This window comes from Ictidomys tridecemlineatus, chromosome 6 (assembly GCF_052094955.1).
Source record: "Ictidomys tridecemlineatus isolate mIctTri1 chromosome 6, mIctTri1.hap1, whole genome shotgun sequence".
In the NCBI taxonomy this organism is placed as follows: Eukaryota; Metazoa; Chordata; class Mammalia; order Rodentia; family Sciuridae; genus Ictidomys; species Ictidomys tridecemlineatus.
This window is the reverse complement of record NC_135482.1, coordinates 155,940,922-155,963,048: the sequence shown is the minus strand read 5'-3', so window position 1 is coordinate 155,963,048 and position 22,127 is coordinate 155,940,922. Positions and strand designations below refer to the sequence as shown.

Genomic DNA, 22,127 nt, shown 5'->3' with positions numbered 1-22,127 from the left:
GAAACCCAACCTCTAACAAGTAAATGACAGTAATAGTTTCAAAGCAGTAAGTTTTTTTGTTGTTGGAATAAGTTTTTAAAATTGCTCCCTTTTTCTTCCAGTAAAATGACTTGTTTAATTGAAAGGTGAATGTCTACCTTAGACTTAACCTTAGACTTACTTCAAGGCTTAAATCAGACCCCATTCTACTCTGCAAGTGTGTACTCTTCTTGCTCATATCTGTTACTCCAACCCTGCTCACCGTCACCTATCTCCTGGATTAAGGCAATAATTTCCCACCAAATACACTATAAACTGTCTTCACTCTGCAATCAGATTGATACTTGTACAACTAAAATGTGATTAAGTTTCTCTTTTGTGCTTGAATTGACTCCCCATTGCCCTCAGGTATGGTCCTAAATCTCTAGTAAGCTTGATAGGCCTGTAGAATCCAGCCTCTGCCCACCTACCTGGTCCAAGCTTTGGCTCTTCTTTTCTCTGGATGGCAGCTTGAGCTACTCAGAACTTCCATCAGTTTCTTATTTTTGTTCTGGTCCTTAGTGCATTTTTTTTCTACATGGAACACTCCCTGTCTCTTTATATCATGCCCTGCCCTAACTCCTAGGAGGGAGGTTTTCCCTTCTCCCTAGCTCAGTTAAGTTCTCCTGACCTCCTCCCTCTGTCCCCTTCATCACACAAGTTATATGGTATTGTATTTACCCATGAATGACTCTGCCCAACTTGTCTGGAAGCTCTTGGATGGCAGAGACCTTGTTTGTCTTATTCATCTCGGTCCTTGGTTCCTAGTCCAGTACTGCTATAGATATTCAATATATGTTATGGAGGAAATGAATAGATATTCTGTAGTTAGAGGATGCTGATAATTTTCTTTAGTTGAATTATCATACCCACAGTAAGGCACTTTGGATCTCATTTTTAATTAGTCTTAAATTAATGGTGACAAGCTTTCAGAAGTTTGTCCATTATTATTATTTTTTTAACTCAAAGTCTAAAATGCAAACTTTAATTATCTGGGATGAATTTTTTTTTCTTTTTTGTACTTATAAAAATAGTACATATTCTTAATATATTTAGCCCCTCAAACTTACAATTTTAAAGAGCTGTTTAAAAGTAAAAATGGGCCAAATGAGTGTTTTACTGGCTGAGGCATAGGCTTGAGGGTTAGCTGGCTAGAGATCCAATAGCAGTGTTCCTACATAATGGTGTGTGACTTTGGGAAATTGCTTATCTTAGACTATTTCCTGATGTCTAACCTGGGAATAAAAATAGTTTGTATTCTACTGGGCTAATGTAAGGATAACATGATATAATGCATGGAAAGTACCTCACACTGTGCTCTATTCTGCCAGCTAAAAATAAAATCACTGTAAAATTTAAAAAGTACTTTAATGTATCTTGTTTCTAAATGAGAATTAAAAAGTAGAACAATAAATTATTCGTGGCAGTTTTTTCCATAAAAAGCCCCACCTTCTTTTCTTTCCTGAAAAATCATTTTTCTGTATACCTGAGGTGAAAGGAGGAAGATCAGTTGACGGTATTTGTTCCTTGATGTTGAAAACCATAAGTCAAGTTGTCGTCTCACTTTGAAAAACAATGAGTCTGTGGACTTTTAAGTCTTATTAGCCCAGAGTGCTTCACAGACTTTTTATCAATTTAACCATGGCACTCAGCGTTTCCTTTTCAAAACTTCTTCCATCACATGAATGTCCTCAGCACAGAAACTGATGGCCTCTCACCAGCAGCAGACAAGCCTATAGAGGAGAGTAGACTAGGAACATATCGAGCTGGGCTCAAGGGGCAACTTTTCTAAGTAGCAGGCTTGGAAAAGGAAGGTCCTTGGAGTTCAAGGCATGGGGTCCAGGTGTTTTTGAAGCATTCATTGATATTGATGTGCTAAGGTTTGTTGAGTGGAATGCAGTTTCTCAGCAAAGATAGTTTTTACTATTAAGCTATTAATAGAATCAGGATTTCAGGACAATCATTTACATTAATGTCAATGTTAGAGTCTAGTAACCAGAGATGGGAAGCATATTCTAACCTCTGGAGGAATGAGGGGAGCTATGCAGGGTGAGGGGTAAGATGGAATGGAGGTTTGCTTCTGCTTTATGAGAAATTAAAAAGAATATGTGAAAGTATTTTGAAATTATTCTGGAGTGCTATACTAATATTGGTGTAAAATTTGCTTTGCCTCCTCTCATCTGTTTCAAGTCCCAAGGAAGGGAATGACGCTAGAACAAGGGCTAGGCAACAGGGTAGGTGTGGTGGAGGGAAGAGCAGCTACAGTTCTATGGGCTTGTGGTTAGTCCCTAGCATCTGTGAAGATGGATGATTCAAACCTGTCTAGGGTTGGTTCAGGAACCAGCTGTACAGGGTTGAAGATACTCAGGGGCAAGGCAGGAAGTATAGGGTATAAACTTGTCAGTCCCATCACATTTTACATCTTGCTTTTTTATATCCCTATTCTACCACCCTCCACTTAAGAGAAAGAAGAATTAACAAAGGGAGATTATGTTCATTAAAAGTGTGCTATGTGTCATTGGCCTTTTTCATATTGGAAGGCATTTCTCTTCTTTCATTATAAACCTCTGAGATTGTCAGTGTTCTATTATACTACAAATGTTAAAGGAAGTATTAGGTGTGTAAGTAATTTCTGCTACCTGTGTCCATTAAATTGTTTAATGAGAAAGTCTAACTCTCTTAGACTGCCATTTGATACCCTCTATTGTCTAATCTCACTGTTTTCTGCCTACCATCTCATTTCTCCCTTCAAGCTCTTGTTCTCAGAGAAATTAAATGGTCTGTGTTCCAAATAAACTTTTTTTTTTTTTATCAGTGTTATATTCCAGCCTATGTTTGCTACCATGCTGTCTTCTTTCCTCCACCCTTGCTTATTCAAATGCTTTCCAACTCAGAGTGGCAACATAGTATAATGGGAATGAAGTAAACTGGGAATCTGAAGGCCTACTTCTGTGTTCAGGTTTTTAAACTGTGTGTATGATATGGACTAAATTCCTAATCTCCTAAATAGGCTTTTTCTTTCCTCTCTCCCTCCCTGCCCCCCCTCTCATATCCATAAAATAATGATTGGAAATAGATGTTTTCTAAAGTTGTTCATTGCTCTAATATTCTATAATAGTGGGTCAATATAGATTTCCTTGATTTATGCATCTGCCTGTTCTGTCTCTACTAAAAAGAATGAGCCCCTCAAGAAGAGTCTTCATTAATTTTGCTTTCTTCCCAATGCCTTGTATATAGTAGATGTTAAATAAACACTAGATTTTAGAGGACTATAATAATATACATTCTTAATGAGTAGGTAAAATGATTTAGAAATAATATGAATTTTAAATTTCAACTTGTATTATTTTTAGGGAATTCTGAAAATGATTGTATTTTTTCTTCTGTAAGCTTGCAGCTGCTGAATTAAGGATACAAATGGATTAGATATAATCTAATAACTCTTCTTTGAAGAGAGTAAATAAATGGCCCCCTCAACTAGGTATGATTCCATGATAGGATTAGAGACTGGCAGTGTTATGACTAGAATTGACTAATAAAAACTTATTATTTTAAAATTTCATAATAATTAGCTGAATAGTACTAAGAAAATTAGATGAGGTATAACTACCTAGGCTTACATTTTATAGGTTGGGGAATGGAAATTATATTCATTTATTTAGATTGTCTTCAAAATCTAAATAATACATTCATATACTTTAGCAAACTTCTTTTTTTTTTTCAAGCTTTTTTCAATAGCTAATGTCTGTGTTTAGAACCAAGTAAGATTCTACGGTTAGACTCTTGACTGCCTCCTGGAAGGTGTGAGGACATGCAAAGCTACCTGTAGTGTTACTTGCAGATTGCATACCCTGCTGTGCTTGTCTAAGAACAGGTGCAGAGATTTATTTTTCTTTATGTGTGCTCTCTGCATCTTGGTCATTTAGAAGAGTTCTCTCTTCAGGAATGTGTGCTTTTGCAGCCACAGTAACTCAGGTCCTTCTTCTGTAGCTTTGAAAATGCCATATTTCATCCATCAAAAGTATTTCAAACCTCTGTTAATATTTCATGTACTTTCTCACCTTCACCTCATATCCACCTTCTGAAACATGACAATGAAAAAATAAAGAGAGAAGCAAGTGAAGATATAGGTGATAGTTTGCAGACTATTGACTCTCAGCTTTCATGCAATACTGTAATTGGTGTTTTCCCTCAAATGCAAAGTGACAGCCATCTGGGAAAATGCTCATTTAAATCACATGATTTATTTTGAAACCAATTAAACCATTTGTAGCAACTGAGCAGGCTGCTACCTTTCTCTTTCTAAAGCATTAAGCAATGACTACTCAAAAAAAGGTAAACTCAGGTGCAGTGATGCATGGCTGTAATCCTAGTGATTTAGGAGGCTGAGGCAGGAGGAATTGGAGTTCAAAGGCAGCCTCAGCAATTTAGCAAGGCCCTATGCAACTTAGTGAGACCCTTCCTCTAAATAAAATACAGAGAAGGGACAGGGATATGGCTCAGTGGTTATGTACCCATGGGTTCAATCTCCAGTACCACCCCCCCAATAAAAGTTAATTAAAAGTGAAACATAGAGATTAAATATTGACAAAGAACCCAACAGTGAGTTGGCATAAATATGTGATAAAAAACTTAATGAATGCTCCTTCCACAAACACCTATAGAGAGATGTCTACATAGCTTTCTGTTTGCAAACTAGATACTGGCTGAAGTTCATGAAAGAAACTTCAACAATTGAAATTATAACTGGAGCTATTTCAGAAGACTTGTTTTTCTGGCAGTTTTTACAAATGAAGAAATTAAATTGAATAGGTGTTGATTCTGAGGCATCTCAAGATTCATCACCTTTATTTTGCCCAATCCTACATTTTTTTTGTAGATAGTATTATTTTTTCTAAGCATCTATAGTATTAGACAAAATTTCATGTTTCGTGGGAAGCTAAAAACAGTCACATAAAACACCACTTGTCATAGCAAAAGAAAATAACTTGCATCTTTATTTTGGTGAAATAAAATAGACTTGTTTATCCTTTATATTTTCTATGTGGGATTTTGTGGCATAACACATCGCCTTTCCAGTAAATGAAGCCGAATTGCTGTCTTTCAGCCAAATAAGATGGGGAACCCTGAAATCACATGCTTGATGGTCACATTGGATACAGTACTCCATATCATGGAACTGCTAAGTGTGCTGTCACATGCATTATTTTCTGCATATTATAATTATCATATTATATATATCTAATATGCAATTAAGAGTTCCATTATGGTATTACTATTATAATTATTATTATCATAGCACAATTTTCTACATGACAGAGAGAGATGACTATTTGTTTTCTAATGAGTGATGCTTTTGTTTGGTCCCAGCTTTAGGTGAAGAATAAGCTTCCTGCCTTCTGCATCTTCCCATACTGGCTTTACTTTTAATTTGTAGAGTCTTATTAAATTTGATACACAAAAATTTATTATGACAATGGAGGTTATAGAATAACCCTAGAGACACATCATTTCTTTTTGTTTAAAATATCCCAAAGAATAAACTTATGTTTAGGGGTAAAAATGCTTGAATTTTCAGAGGTAGTTATATTTTATTAGATATTTGAAGGGAAAAAAATTTTGCAATGTGATGCTGTAAACTGCTTAGATACCCTTACATAAGAATTATCTTTAAAATCTGCAATGTTTCATTTTTTTAGAAATGAAAATTTAATCAGTTACATAAAATAATGTCATTTGGTTGTTTCTAGAACTAGACAACATTTCAAAGCAAGTCATCAAAATTTAATTTATATTTAATGAGGCACAATTAATTATTCACAATTACTTCTGCATGAATATAGCCCAATAAAATCATTTGCTAGGGTTTGTCAACATTTTGTCTTTTTGATTTTTAGCCAGCTTTCTGTATCATTTTATCAAATAATGGCAGTCTGCTGATGTTTTTCTATTTAAAATCTCCTTTTGTTCCATGTTCATATTTTTTTGCCCTTACCAAAATTCTGTATGTAACAGAATTCCTTAACAAATAAAAAACCAACTCTGGAAGATTTTTATATAGGATCCCTCTGTATCTCTTCTATTCATGTTTTTGTTTTTACATGACTGATTCTATGGGCACTCTTCACAGTTGCATGGCAATATCTGACCTAATAGCAGTGATACAATCCAAGAAAGCATCTCTTACCTATTTCCTGTGAAAAGTTAAAGATGAACCTAGTTGCCTAAAAAGCAAAATGTCCTTTATAGAGAGATACCCCTAATGACAGACAGTCTGGCTCCAAACTCCTTTTTTAGTTCTTCCAAAGTATAGTGTCCACTCCTTCCATACCCAGAATTCTGCCTGAGTCACTTTTTTTGTGGTATATACTTTGTATGGTCTCTTTCCCTTCTCTCTTCGTGTGAAAATCATGCCATTTCAACAACTCAGATGTTGTTTTCCTCTATGAAGCTTTTCTTCATCTCCCCCAAATAGAAATAGTCTTGTTATCCTTTAAACTTTTATAGGATTTTCTCACTATTTTGATCACATTTTCTTTGAAATTGTTTTGCTATGTATTTGATTTCATTGAATTAGAAGTTTATGAGCAAGGATTTTCCTGTGTCAAACTTATCTTCTGCTTCTCCCCCGCTTACTCCCTCCTTTGTGTACCCCTTCTCTCTGCAGTGCACTGGTGCCTCTGCCACCTCTATATAGGCTTCAATGTACTCTTTCTTGTCCTCTATTCAAAGCAACCAAATTTCTGGGTCGCTGTGACTCTCTGACTGTCCAGTATGAATTTCAGTGAATTCCCTTTGTTACTCACCTCACTGAGAAGCAGTATCTCAAGCCATCAAGTAACTGAAAAGTGCACCCTTCTCTAATCTTCCATCTTTGGTCCCTCATTCCACACTCATTCTTATAGTAGTAGTTACAATAGTAGTAGCAACAAAAACAACATGATAAGTAACTTGTTGAGTAGTTTTAATAGGATATAATAAGAGCCTGAACATACAGAGTAAAGGACATTTAAAAATTTTTCATGGAAAAATTAGTATACTATAAATAGCAGATATGTAACAAATCCCCTTGAACATAGCAACCAGCTGCTATAGTTAAAAGTCCTTTTTGCCATTTTGTTTTATTTATTCCCCTAACACTTATTTTATCTCATCTTTTAATAAATTGTCCTTCTTGCAGGTACTTCAGTATTTATTTATAATATAACCACAATTTAATTATTATACCTATTAGTAATGATCTCTTAATGTGATATTCCATCTATTTTCAGTTTTCTCATTTATCTTGAAATGTTATTTTATAGCAGTCTTATTCCAGTCATCCTCCAAATAAAGCCTGGCCATTGCATTTAGCTGATACAGCTTCCAAGTCTCTTCAAAAGAAAGATAGCCCATTTTTATTAGTATAAACATTTTATTCAAAATTATACCAATTAATGAGTTTCTATTGGTAAAATATCTTCAAGAGTAAGGTTCATTAAGCCAATTTAATTTCTTAATTAATTTATATCACAAGATTATGATACTTATTTTTCCAGGCTTGAAATAACTTCTTTCTTTTCTTAATTTTCATAGCACTGATTTAAAAATTTTTTTATACATTATGAAATCAGTGAATATGTACTTAGGGTCAACTAAATAGAACTCTATGTACATTGTTACTATATAATTCTTTGTACTTTCTCTCTCTATTAATTATAACTTTACTGTAATCAGGGACTTCATTTTTTTATGGATAGAAGCTTAGCAAATGTTTACTTGAATTAATTAATATTGAGATACTGTGCATATTTTATTGCCAAAATTAAAGAATGTGTGAATTTACTAATTAATTTGAACTGAGTCCTGGCAGGTTGTTACTGTGTACCATCAGAAATATACTGTGTTGCTATGCCAGAGCAATTGTCTGAAATCTGTAGAGAGGCTGAACAGTTTGTCCAGAGATTTTCCTGTGTTTCCAGCTGGTAGTGGCAGCAGGGCTTTTGATAACTGAGTGTGCTGTGCTTCTACTAGCTCCAGTAGTAGGGGGGTGGGGAGGAATCCTAAGACTGTGAAATGCATGTTTTCATCAAATGCAGTGATACTCATCTCTCTCTATAATATATATTCTGTCCCTTCCCCAATCCCTTGGTTAGTGAAGTTGCCTAAATTATAGTCTGGAAATAAGTGTCATTTTTTCACATTCTCTCTGACAATTTAGATAGTCTATATAGTAGGGTTTTTTGTTTTATTTATTTATTTTTTTGGTGCTGAGGTTGGAACCCAGGGTCTCACATATACTAGGCATGTGTTCTACCACTGCTATACTCCCAGCCCTATCCAGTGTTACTTAGGGAATCTTTTGTTCACACTTATTTTGAATTTGTATATTGTTCTTGCAGACACATTTATATTTTCCCCCTGAAGTATTTATCAGGATTGCTTTGGTGGCAACTAATGGCTGACCATACTACCCAAAAATTTCTCTTTGCCCTTTATAGCAACAAAACATTTCAGAGGGGAATCGTAGAAATATAGCTTTTATTATGTATGTGTAAAGAGAAGTTACAGTCATGGAAACTAGAGGTGCAATTAACTTGACTTCTCATTTGGCTTCTCTCATTTGATTTCTGAGTACTCTTTATTGGCTCTTATACAGGGAACTCTGTGTGTGTGTGTGTGTGTGTGTGTGTGTGTGTGTGAATGTTTAGGGTTATTTGCTTTGTAGTTAAAGTATTTTTTTTCTGATTACATAGGTAATATGTATTTATTGAGATAATTTTGAAAAATAAGAAATTACTAGTGATCATATAGTGTCAATCTCTTATTTGGTTATAGGATTAAATAGCATTATTATAAGATATTATTTAGAGATTGGTTTGTCTAGGCCCTCCATATTCTGCATATTCAAATGAGCATGCCTAGGCTCAGGTGGTGGCAGACACCTCCATCTGAGAGGAATTTCACAGGGAGTATACTCCAAGTGTCCCAACGCCTAGTATAATATACTTTTAGCCATTTTAAGCAAAAAATTCAAAGGTTCAACATTTGATGGAAATTTTAAAGTTAAAAAAAGCAGCTGAAATTTTTTTCTTGATTTACTGCGATATCCGTTTCTTTTGTTCTTTTTCATTGTGTTTGATATTTGTTAAGACATTCATATAGAAACTTTTCTACAGAGGAACATAGGGCACCATGTAAAGGAACATAGGGCACCATGTAGTAAAAATATTACATGAACTGAACCAACTTTGTGAAAATTATTAAGGAATTGGGGCAACTGGAAGAGAGACTCAACGAAACAATGTTTTAGAGAGTATGAGGGAAATCTGAGCATTGGAAGTGGCACACACTCTCTTGCAGGCTATTTAAAATATTATTGCAGAAAGCAAGATCCGGAATGACCCCTCCCTGTTTACCCTCACGGTCCTTAAATTCTATGCAAGAAATCCCAGCCTCATGATGGGTGATTATTACTTGCTTTAGGTTACTTTATGGCCTTCTAGTAGAGATCTTTGACTCTATGACATCAAGAAATAATCACGCATGTCAGTTTGAGGAGGCTACTTCTTGACTTACCTTTTCCATGATGAAATGGAAAATACAGTCCAATCTCTTTAGTCAGTATGGATTTGTGTTCAGAATCTCATGTGTACAAGGTTCTTTACTTCTTAAAACTAAAATTTGCCTCTCTCCAAAGCATTTTCTCCTCATGTGGTTGGTATAAGGATTTAAGTGCACTGAAAGGGCATTTATGCATGTACCAAAGGGCTTGTGTTAGTCAGCTTTTCATCTCTGTGACCAAAATACCTGACTAGAACAACTTAGAAGAGGAAAAGTTTATTTTGGCTTATGCTTTCAAAAGTTCGGCCCGTGGTGGGCTGGTTCCATTGCTCTGGGCCTGAGGTAAGGCAGAATATCACAGTGGAAGGGCATGGCAGAAAGAAGCTCTTCAACTCATGGCAGTCCGGGAACAGAGAAGGTGTGAAGCACCAGAGACAAAATATGAACCCCAAAGGCATACCCTACCTGCCTAGTTACAACCCAGTGGTCCTTTCAGATTGTCAACCAATCAAATGGATTAATGCACTGATCAGGTTACAGCTCTCATAATCTAGTCATTTCACATCTAAACATTCCTGCATTATCTCATATGTGAACTTTCAGAGAACATCTCATATCCAAACCATAATAGGACTCTATAAATGTTACCTTCTTCCTCTTTATTTTCACAAAGGGAGTGGAAGATTCCCAGAAGAGGTTTCTACCCTCTTTAGTAAAAGCAGATCACATGACTTCCTTTTCCTTTTCTTCCCTCTTTTGCTCGAAGTTTAATAGTATTATCTGCAGATTTTATGTGAGTCAGTGGTGATAGAGATATAAATAGGAAATCTTGTCTTGTCTCAAGGAGTGTGTCTACTTATCAAGGCACCTGGCATAATACTAGATAGAATATAGTGTGCGGAGAGAGAGCAGCTTAGGAACCGAAAGGAGGATGTTATTCTGGATCTTAGCACTGAAGAAGAGAAGCAAATGGACAGTCAGGAAAAGCTACAGAGAAGTGAAGACAATTCATCATAATACTAAGGAGTGAGTAGAAGATGACAATCAGGGAAGGATGGGCCATTTTAGTCAGAAAAAAAGACATGACGAAAGATGTGGAAGTATGGAGATACTTGTTCAGGAAATGGTCCACTGATAGGAGCATGTGTGTAAATGGAAGAGGGTGGCAGAACAAGCTTGCAAGTTTATCTATTGTTGTGGGCCTCCTTCAAGACTTGTTAGTGATTCTTCAATGTTTATGTTCCAGGAGAATCATTCTTGGTCCACATCTCATTCCTAGACTAATTTTCCTTTGCCTACTTCTGGTCCTCTATAGTCCTTTTCTCCCACTCTTTTTCATTCTCCTTCTCCCTCTTGACAGAACATGTGGAAGGGCATGTTCCTAAGCTCTGTATTCAATTCCTGTTCAAGGATATACTCTCGGAAGCCCCTGAAGGATTTTATGGCTGATCTCTTTGAAGAAATAGGATAACTACAATAAAAAACAGAAAAGATTAAAAGAACCCTATAATCCTCCTTAGTTCTTACAAGTCATGTTCCCTAAGCTTTTCTCTCACAGAAACTGGAGGCATGCTTATTTCCTGCCCTCAGTTTGATTCCTATCTACAGGATTTCACAAATTTCCTACTTTTCTTAACTCTGTATTTAATGGTCCCTCTTTCCAGTACATTGTCATGAAGAACTCAATAGGACAAAAAAGTAATGATAAAAATAAGGGGCATTCTTATGAGATAGTTGGTATTTTTTAGGATCGTTCACCCCACAGATCCCTTTTTAAAAATTTTATTAACTAAGTATTATCCTTAACACAAGTAAATAATGATTGTTTTAATTAGTTCTTGTGTTACTGTGACCAAAATACCTCATAAGAACAACTTACAGGAGGAAAAGTTTGTTTTGGCTCATGGTATCAGAGGTCTCAGTAGATTGATGGCTGACTCTGTTGCTCTAGGCCTGTGCTAAGGTAGCTCTTTATGGTGGAAGGACCCAGCCCAGGAGAGCTGCTCAGCTCATGGCAAGATCAGGAAGCAGACGTGGGAGGAGAAGGGGATGGGATTCCAGGAAGGATGTATCCTTCTAGGGCACCTCTCAGATGACCTAACTTCTCCAGCCGTGCCCCACCTGCCTACAGTTTTCACCCAGTCCATGCAACAAGGAAGGGCTGATTACTTATAGCTCTCACAGTTCGATCATTCCACCTCTTAATATTCCTGCAGAAACACAGGCGCTTTAGGTGGACACCTCATATCCGAGTTGTAACAATTTATTTTATTTTAAATTTTATTAAAGGATATAAATTGTACATACAGGATAATAATGGCTAGCAAGTAAAGATGCACAGGAATAAAATGAAAATCTTAACAGAGTGTTGTTAAGCAGTTGTACATGAAGTGATGTTTTGTTTTTTAAATTTCCTAGTGAGGAATATGAGTATATGTATTTTTATAGTGGAAAAATGAAATGTTGTTTATGTATTTATTCAATTAAAGTAATCCTGAGGATTTTCTGTTCTAGGCAGAAACTATGATTGGAAGGAACAACTGCTAAACTGTTTCATTTTGTTCAGGATATTTACAGAAATTCCTTCCTAGATTATTCTTTCAGCATTTCCTCGAAGGAACTATCAGAGCTTCCTAAAATGAAGTAGGAAGTGACCTGATGAGATCTCTGATGTAGAAAAATAACTAAACAAATTTATTTTGGGATTTATGATGGGATTGGCCCATCATGAGTCTTGAGGTAGCAAAGCAAATTGGACCCTTTCCAGGAGTCCAGAGGGAGATGAGCTACTCATGAGCTGAGACAGTAAGCTGGAGAGGAAGGAACAGATATGGAAGCAGACACTTCAAAGTAAACATGTCCAAAATTAAACTGCATTTAAAAAACTCCTCCCCCACCAGCAAGTTCACTTCTCCCCTATTTCTTTCTCAGTAAAGGGTCTGACCTACTACCCTGCTGCCCAAGATAGAAACCTTGATTTCTGTATTTCCTTTCAGTCCATCACAAAGTCCTTTTAGTTCTTTTTCCTAAATAGCTCCTAAGTTCATCCAGTTCTCTTTACCTTATAATTAGGTCACTATCATCTCCTTCTTGAATTTTTTAAGTCTTAAACTGCTTTCCTTTGCTATCAGTTTTCTTTTCTCTCTGTCTCTCTCTCAGATCATTCCATCAGAGTTATCTTCCAAAGCAGAAAATCTGTTCTTTTTACTCCTCTGCTTTTCTGTATTCTCAGTGAACACTGCAAACTCTCAGCTTCTAAGTCTTTGCGAGAGTTAGACCCCACCTCCCTTTCTACTTTCCTACTGCTCCCTTCCTTACCCCTAATGTAGCATTTGAGTTCACCCTTTCAGCTCCCCAGTTCACTGTTGCCCATAAGTTTTTCCACACACTTCTCTCTCCTCCTTCCCTGTACCCTCTGACTGCTTGATATCTCAATGTAAATATAACTGTTTGCAGTGGGCCTTTCTAAGCCTTAAGTTAAACCTTAACTTTCTCAGATGCTTCATATGATGACTCTAGGTCATCCTGTATATCTGTAAGATTTGCTTAGTTGCCTGTGTTCCCTAGTAGACTGTAAGTCATGAGTGTAGCCAGAAGCTATTTTTTTATTTCTTGTTTTAAATTTACCACCATATCTAGCACTACTAGGAAGGTGCTGTACCTCTATGTGCTCATATAGTTGATGAATTAGACAAGAAAGAAAGGATGAGGAGGGAAAAGGAGGAAGGGAAGGAGGAAGAGAAAAAAGAGAAGGAAGGAAAAAAGGAGCGGGAGGTAAAGAAAATCCAGGTTTTATTGATAGGGATCGCTAAGAGCCTAGTGACATTTTGAATGGCGTTTGGGGGAAAATGGGGTAAAATACCACCAAAATATAAAAAGTATTCTAAGATTTCTTCACTTAGTGGCAAGACACAGAGCAATACTAATATATTGGAGTTAAAAGAAAAGATGAGTAGTTTGACTAGAATCCTAATGAATTTGGTATGAACATCTGGTATAGAAGTTTAGTTGTCAGAGTAAGAGGTCTCCAATGGAGCTTAGGAAAGAAGTATGAGCCATATGTGATGACTGAGGTCATGGGAGTGGGTGAGACCTCCCAGAGAGTATGTGGAACAAGAAGACAGCTGAGGTTGGAATTCTGCAGATCCTGATACTTAAAGAAACACAGCAAAAAAATTCCTTAGTAGTAGCTGAGGATCTCATCCTACATCTGTGGGAACTGTGAGCTCCTATATGGTGCATTGCTCAAGAGAAATTGGGAAAAGCATGACTGATCCAGTAACTTTGCAGTTTGTAAGGTAGGAGGAACTCCTTGGTAGTATCTTTTCATGACTCATTGCTTTCAGGAAATCCTTCCTATTTCTGACATGCTAATGCATTTATGATGTTTGCTTCTCTGCAGGATCACTGAATTTAACAGAGCTGAAAAATTAACACAGACAATTTACTTACCTGATTTTATCTATTTAAAATTTTATGTTTATTGCAGCATGCCATTTAAAGCTTACATAGCTGTTGTAATTGACATGCAAATGTGCAAATGTGATTTTCTATCTTTGTGCTTCTGTGCTAAGCTTGAAATTATTTTGGGTGAAATCCAGTTACATACTGAAAAGATTCCCTAGAAGATAAAATGGCCCATTATTACTGCTTTAGTGAATCTTTCTGTTTGGCATTCTGCTCTGATACAACCTTAAAGTTTTGTAGGAGAAATAAATTGAATCATTCACAAATTGTCCAGCTTTTTAAAATTTGTAACTTACCACAGATTCCATTATTAAATGTTCTTATTAACATGGTCATTAGATAATTAATATTTACTGAGTGCATTATTAGTATCAGGTGCTCCCTGGGGTCTGGGAATATAGTGATAAACGAAGCAGGCATAGGTCCTTCTCTCCTATAAATCTCCATGAATCCTGCTTAATTGATTTGAATTTCAAGCTTGGTGCTCATAAAATACTTTTTTCCATAAGATGTTTAGTACATAGTTAAAATAACTCTAATAATGCTTGCCTCTCTATTTGACTTTTGTTATTACTACTAGGTATCATGCATTGCCCGGATGTACCTAATTATATTTTTAGAATGGATCATAGAATTGAAGAAAGAAATAATTTAAGGCTCAGATTTCCTTTAATAAATTTATCACTGAAAAATTAATATAACCCATAATGTAAAAGCTAAGAACATGAGCTTCAGAATCATACACACATGGATTTGAGTTCTGGCTCAGAACTCAAATTAGCTGTGTGACTGTGTACATGTTACTTAACTTCTATGAGATTTCGTGTCTTTTTATTATTATTTTTGTTATTTTAGTTATACACCAAAGTAGGATTCATTTTGACATAATTATAAAAGCACGGAATATAATTTGTAAAATTGGTTCTAATTTAGATCCCACTATTTTCTCTTCCTCTCTCCTCTCCTGATTTCTCTTCTCTTCCCCTTTTTTTCTTCCCTCTCTACTGATCTTTGGGCTATTTACATTTTTTTTAATTAGTGTCTTGGGCATGTACATGATGGTGAGATATATATATATATGTATGAAAGTTGGGTCAGATTCATTGTCGATTGTCTTTCTCTTTCAACCCTACTTCCTTCCCTTCGTTCCCCTTTGTTTACTCCACTGATTTTTCTTCCCCTCCTCCTCTTCCTCTTCTTCTTCTCCTTCTCCGTCTCCTCCTCCTCCCTTTTCTCTTCTTCTTCCTCCTTTTCTTCCTCCTTCTCCTCTTCCCCCTGCCTCCTCCTCCTCTTCCTTTCCCCACCTTCCTTCTTCTCCTTCTTCCCAGAGCCTCCCTTATTTTGGATTAGGTTTCCCAAATTATAGAAAACTTTTGACCTTTGACTTTTTGGAACTGGCTTATTTCATTTAGCATGATAGTCTTCAGTTGTATCCATTTACTGGCAAATGCCATAAAGTCATTCATCTTTATGGCTGAGTAATACTCTGTTGTGTGTGTGTGTATTTACTTTATCCATTCATCTGTTGAAGAGCACTTAGGATGGCTCCAGAGTTTAGCTGTTGTGAATTATGTTGCTATGAACAATCAAGTGACTGTGTCACTATAGTATGTTGATTTTAAATCCTCTAGATACATACCAAGGAATGTGATAGATGGGTCATGTGGTGGTTCCATTTCCAGTTTTTTGAGGAATATCCATACTGCTTTCTAGAGTGGTTGCACCAATTTTTCAGGTCCACCAACAATGTATGAGGATACCCTTTTCTCCACATCCTCTCTAATACTTATTGTTACTTGTATTCTGATAATCGTCATTCTGACTAGAGTGAAGTGAAATCTCAGTGTAGTTTTAATTTGCATTTCTCTAATTGGTAGAGATATTGAACATTTTTTCATATATTTGTTGACCAAATGTATTTCTTCTTATTGAACTGCATGTTCAGTTCATTTGAGCATTCATTGATAGGGTTAATGTTTTTTTTGGAGTTAATTTTTTGAATTGACAGCAGAATGCATTACAATTCTTACTGCGCATATACAGCACAATTTCTCATATCTCTGGTTGTACATAAACTATGTTCAAACCAATTTGTGTCTTCATACATGACTTTGGATAATGATGTCCATCACATTCTACCATCCTTGCTAATCCCCTGCCTCTTCCCTTTCCCTTCCACCCCTCTGTCCTACCTAGAATTCATCTATTCCTCTCTCCCTACCTACCCTACTATGAGTCAGCCTCCTTATAGCAGAGAAAACATTCAGCTTTTGTTTTTGGGGGGATTGGCTAACTTCACTTAGCATTATCTTCTCCAGCGCTGTCCATTTACCTGCAAATGCCATGATTTTATTCTCTTTTATTGCTGGGTAAAATTCCATTGTGTATAGATGCCACATTTTTTTTTTAATCCATTCACCCACTGAAGCACATCTGGGTTGGGCTCCACAGTTGATCTATTGTGAATTGTGCTGCTATAAACATTGATGTGGCTGTGTCCCTGTAATATGCTATTTTATCCTGGAGATTATTGCTCTACCTGAGGTTTAGGTGGTAAAGATTTTTCCCATTCTATAGGCTCTCTCTTCATGCTTTTGTTTCCTTTGCTGTGAACAAGTTTTTTAGTTTGATACCATTCTATTTATTGATTCTTTGATTTTACTTCTGTGCTTTGGGAGTCTTGTTGAAGAAGTCATTTCCTAAGCCGACATGATGGAGAGTTTAGCTTGCATTTTCTTCTAGTAGGAGAAGGGTCTCTGGTCTAATGCCTAGGTCCTTGATCCACTTCAAGTTGAATTTTGTGCAAGGTGAGAAATAGGGGTTCAATTTAATTCTTCTACATATGGATTTCCAGTTTTCCAAACAGCATTTGTTGAAGAGGCTATCTTTTCTTCAGTGTATGTTAATAATGCCTTTGTCTAGTCTGAGATAACTGTATTTATGTGGGGTTGTCTCTCTGTATTCTATTCTATTCTATTCTATTCTATTCTATTCTATTCTATTCTATTCTATTCTATTCTATTAGTTTTCATGTATGTTTTGGTGCTAATACTATGCTCTGTAGTATAATTTATGAGATCTGGTATTGTGTGCCTTCTACTTTTCTTGCTAAAGATTGCTTTAGCTATTCTGCTCTTCTTGGTTTTTCAAATGAATTTCATGACTGGTTTTATATTTCTATGAAGAATATCATTGGAATTTTAATAGGAATTGCATTAAATCTGTATAGCACTTTTGGGGATATGGCCATTTTGACAATATTAATTCCCCCTGTCCAAGAACATGGGAGATTTTTCCATCTTCTAAGGTCTTCTTTAATGTCTTTCTGTAGTGTTTTGTTGTATTCAGTATAGAGGTGTATCACCTCTATTACCAGTGTCTTACATTTTATGGGGAGACCAAATAATAATTTGTTTATTTTTTTATTTTACCTCTTTTGTTAGATAGAATCCCAAGTACTTTTTTAGGCTATTGTGAATAGGATAATTTATCTAATTTCTTTGTCAGTTGGTTCATCATTGATATGTAGGAATGCAATTGATATGGATGTTAATTTTATATCCTGCTATTTTGCTGAATTTGTTTTTTAGTTCTAGAGGTTTTCTGGTGGAGTTTTTGGGATCTTCTATTTTTAGGATCATGTCATTGTCAAATAGGGATACTTTGAGATTCTCCTGTTCATATCATCTTAATTTCTTTCTTTTGCCTAATGGCAACCCTTCCAAACTCATTCTACAAAGCTAGTATCACCCGGATTCTGAAAGACAAAGATAGAGCAATGAAATAAAACTTCAGACCTATATCCCTGATGAACATAGATGCAAAAATTCTTAATAAAATACTGGCAAATCACATACAAAAAATTATTAAAAAGATAGTGTGCCATGATTAGTAGGTTTCATCCCAGGGATGCAAGGATGGAAGAATTGACATATGGAAATCAATAAACTTAATTCACTGGAGTTTCAATAAATATGTTGAATAAAAGTGGTGAAAGGGGGCATCCCTGTCTTGTTCCAGTTTTTAAAGAATAAGACTCTCAATTATTCTCCATTTAGAATGATATTGGCCTTGGGTTTAATGTATATATCTTTTAAAGTACTGAGATATGTTCCTACTATCTCTAGTTTTTCTACTGTTTTGAACATGAACCAATGCTGTAGTTTGTCAAATGCTTTTTCTGCATCTATTGAGATAATCACATGATTCTTGTCTTTAGGTCTATTGATTTAGTGAATTAAGTTTATTGATTTCCATATGTCAGTCCTTCCATCCTTGCATCCCTGGGATGAAACCTACTAATCATGGCACACTATCTTTTTAATAATTTTTTGTATGTGATTTGCCAGTATTTTATTAAGAATTTTTGCATCTATGTTCATCAGGGATGTAGGTCTGAAGTTTTATTTCATTGCTCTATCTTTGTCTTTCAGAATCCGAGTGATACTAGCTTTGTAGAATGAGTTTGGAAGGGTTTCTTCCTTTTCTATTTCACAGAATAGTTTTGAGGAGGAATGATGTTAGTTCTCTGAAGGTCTTGTAGAACTTGGCTGAGAATCCCTGTGGTCCTGGGGTTTTTTCTTTGTTGGTGGGCTTTTGATGACTTCTTTAATTTTGTTGCTTGAAATTGATATGTTTTAATTTTGTATGTCCTCATGGTTCAATTTAGATAGGTCATATGTCTCTAAAAATTGGTTGAAGTCTTTAAGATTTTCTCTTTTATTGGAGTATAAATTTTCAAAATACTTTCTTATTATCCTCTGTTTTTCATTAGTGTCTCTGGTGACGTGTTCTTTTCCATCATGAATTTTAATAATTTGAGTTTTTTCCCTCTTTCTCATGGATAACACGGCTAAGACTTTATTGATTTCATTTATTTTTCCAAAGAACCAACTTTTTGTTTTTTTGAAAAATTTTTGGTTTCAATGTTATTGATTTTGGATCTGAGTTTAATAATTTCTTGTCTTCTGCTTTTGGAGTTGATTTTTTCTTCTTTGGCCTTGATATGTAATATTAGGTAGTTTATTTGGTGACTTTCTATTTGCTTAATGAATGAGCTCAGTGCTATGACCTTTTCTTTTAGAACTCCTTCATAGTGTCCCAGAGATTTTGATATGTTGTGTCACTATTTTCATTTACCTCTACATGTTTTTTTTTAATTTCACCTTTAATTTCTTCTGTTATTTATTGTTCATTCAATAGCATTTTATTTTATCTGCAGTTGTTAAAGTAGCTTCTATTTTTTACTTAATAGTTGACTTCTAATTCATTCCATTGTGATCTGATAGAATGCAAGGTATTATCTCTGTTTTTTATTTTCTGAGTTGTTTTGTCTCCTAAGATGTGGTCTATTTTAGAAAATCATCCATGTACTGCTGAGAAGAAAACGTGTTTAGTCATTTATGGTTGAAATATTCTACATGTCTGTTAATCTAAATTATTAATTTATTTTGTGGTCTTGTAGCTTCATAATTTACTTTTTGTTTGGAAGATCTATCCAGTGATGAGAGAGGTGTGTTAAAGTTACCCAATACTGTTGTGTTGTGGTCTATTTGATTCTTGAAATGGAGAAGTCTCTGGGAGTTCAGTAGTGTTTGTGATGATATTTACTTTCTCATCTTGGATTTTTATAATTTGCATTTTTCCCCTCTTTCTTTCGGTTAGTGTGGCCAAGGGTTTATTGATTTATTTATTTGTTCAAAAGACCAACTTTGTTTCATTGATCATTTGTAATGTTTTTAAAATGTTAGTTTCTTAAATGCTACTACCTCAAATTACACACATTCATCTATTTCTATTTTCAACTTTGGTGTAAGTTATCCTTTCATAGTTTCTCTCTCTCTCTCTCTCTCTCTCTCTCTCTCTCTCTCTCTCTCTCTCTCTCTCTCTCTCTCTTCTCCTATTTACCCAATCTTTCTGTTAGTAGCATTTAAGCCAAAATAAAAAGGTATAAACAAGAGAGATATAGGAAAACAAAGATAGGAAGATTGATTCCAATTAATGTTTTATACCATTAGATGAAATACATTCAAATCAGTTAAAGGTACAGTGTTGCTTGTTGTGTTAGCAATTTCTGTTCAGTTAAGGAGTTATTCATATGATCAAAGTTGAAATACATGGAACTATGGCACATACTTATAATCCCAGCGGCTCTGGTTCCTGAGGCAAGAGGATTGTTAAATGTCACCTGCAGTAATTTAGAGAGGCCTCAAGCAACTTAGTGAGACCCTGCCTATTATATTTTATATAAAAATATAAAAAAGGGTTAAGGATGTGGCTCAGAGGTTAAGTGTCCCTGAGTTATATGCCTGGTCTTTGCCCTGCAAAAAAGTTGAAATTAGAGTTGTTTATAGTATAATATGTCAAGGTGAAGAAAATTCTTGTTGAATGTTTATTTGGGTTTCATTGAGATTTTGACTTTAACAAATTTCCATCAGTCTTTGGATGTGAGTCTATCCTGAGTTACAGGGACACAGGAGCCAATTCCATATTTGCTATGTTCCCCTTACCAGAAGTTTCTGGGTTGTCAGTTCTGGGGCCAGCAGCTGACTGCTTAGAGGGTGCATTGTTGTGCTTGGCTGCTTCTGTTGTATGCAATAGTTCAGGATGCAGGCTTTGGAGTGCCCCTAGTTGCTGTGTGCCACTGTGTATCTGCTCCCCTCTACTGGATCCTCTTCACTAGTAAAGATCTTGGTGGATGTCTTTGAGTGCAAGAACTCTGGTTGTGAGTTTTCTGTGGGTGTTCTGTGGTGCAGAAGTATGGTGCACAAGTATTCTCCCTGGTGATGTGGCTTTCTGATGTATTGTAGGTAAGGGTCTATTGTGATTAACCTGTCTCTCGTGGTTAACCTGGACTCTTGTTGCTCCAGGTTGTGAATGGTGGGCTTTGATTCCCTGTGCTTTCTAAGTCTGATGCAAGTTTCCCTAAGTATACAAACAATGCCCTGTCACTTGCCAGTTGTGACCATGACTTACCTGTTAAGGCTGGTATCAGCCTCTTCCTGCTGCATAGACTGGTAATTTCCCATTGGATCTTTTTTTTTATTGTTGGTTGTTCACAACATTACGTAGTTCTTGATATATCATATTTCACATTTTGATTCAAATGGGTTATGAACTCCCATTTTTATCCCATATACAGATTGCAGAATCACGTCAGTTACACTTCCATTGATTTACATATGGCCATACTAGTGTCTGTTGTATTCTGCTGCCTTTCCTATCCTCTACTATCCCCCCTCCCCTCCCCTCCCATCTTCTCTCTCTATCCCCTCTACTGTAATTCATTTCTCCCCCTTGTATTATTTTTCCCTTTCCCCTCACTTCCTCTTGTATGTAATTTTGTATAACCCTGAGGGTCTTCTTCCATTTCCATGCAATTTCCCTTATCTCTCTCTTTCCCTCCCACCTCTCATCCCTGTTTAATGTTAATCTTCTTCTCATGCTCTTCGTCCCTACTCTGTTCTTAGTTACTCTCCTTATATCAAAGAAGACATTTGGCATTTGTTTTTTAGGGATTGGCTTGCTTCACTTAGCATAATCTGCTCTAATGCCATCCATTTCCCTCCAAATTCTATGATTTTGTCATTTTTTAATGCGGAGTAATAATACTCCATTGTGTATAAATGCCACATTTTTTTTATCCATTCGTCCATTGAAGGACATCTAGGTTGGTTCCACAGTCTTGCTATTGTGAATTGTGCTGCTATGAACATCAATGTAGCAGTGTTCCTGTAGCATGCTCTTTTTAGGTCTTTAGGGAATAGACCAAGAAGAGGAATAGCTGGGTCAAATGGTGGTTCCATTCCCAGCTTTCCAAGAAATCTCCATACTGCTTTCCAAATTGGCTGCACCAATTTGCAGTCCCACCAACAATGAACAAGTGTACCCTTTTCCCCGTATCCTCACCAGCACTTGTTGTTTGACTTCATAATAGCTGCTAATCTTACTGGAGTGAGATGGTATCTTGGAGTGGTTTTTTTTTTTTTTTAAAGAGAGAGTGGGTGAGGGGAGAGAGAGAGAGAGAAAGAGAGAGAGAGAGAGAGAGAGAGAGAGAGAAAGAGAGAGAATTTTTAATATTTATTTATTTATTTTTAAGT

General features: G+C 35.9%; 1 protein-coding gene across 2 annotated transcripts in view; it reads left to right on the top strand.

Moving 5' to 3' along the window:
• LOC101965792 (von Willebrand factor A domain-containing protein 8) overlaps window positions 1-22,127 on the top strand; it is a 391,795-nt gene that overhangs the window by 165,725 nt on the left and 203,943 nt on the right. The window lies entirely within an intron of this gene.